Source organism: Cryptomeria japonica, chromosome 9 (genome assembly GCF_030272615.1).
Source record: "Cryptomeria japonica chromosome 9, Sugi_1.0, whole genome shotgun sequence".
In the NCBI taxonomy this organism is placed as follows: Eukaryota; Viridiplantae; Streptophyta; class Pinopsida; order Cupressales; family Cupressaceae; genus Cryptomeria; species Cryptomeria japonica.
This window is the reverse complement of record NC_081413.1, coordinates 224,632,421-224,632,899: the sequence shown is the minus strand read 5'-3', so window position 1 is coordinate 224,632,899 and position 479 is coordinate 224,632,421.

Here is a 479-nt window from a genome sequence, read left to right as displayed (position 1 = left end):
TTCTAGATAAAATCAACACCCATATAAATTGATGCTAATGCAAATTCAATCAGTATCAATGTGGACTTGAATGATGCCACTATGGGAATAGAAAGATAAATTCATTTCTTCAACAATTAACATGGGTATTTCATTAGATCTCGAAGGGTTTAGATTCAAATTATGATGATATAGCTACTTTTGTCAAAATGTATCCAACTCACCTATAAAGAGTGGTTAATAAATTCTCAATTTGGTGATGATATAGCCATTTTTGTTGAAATGAATGAGAAATGTTGTGATACTGTAATAAAAAATAAAAAATAAGACCCAGTGGTATCCCTTACCATGCGGAATGTTGCGTAGTTATGTGACTCAAACCAGTGATCTCAACCACCGTTTCCCTAGTCTTACTTTATTGCCAGGTTTTAGGGGAGGAGGAGGCAAGCTAACTTGAGACTAGACCACTAGAAGTGACAGCCTAGTCTAAATGAACCACA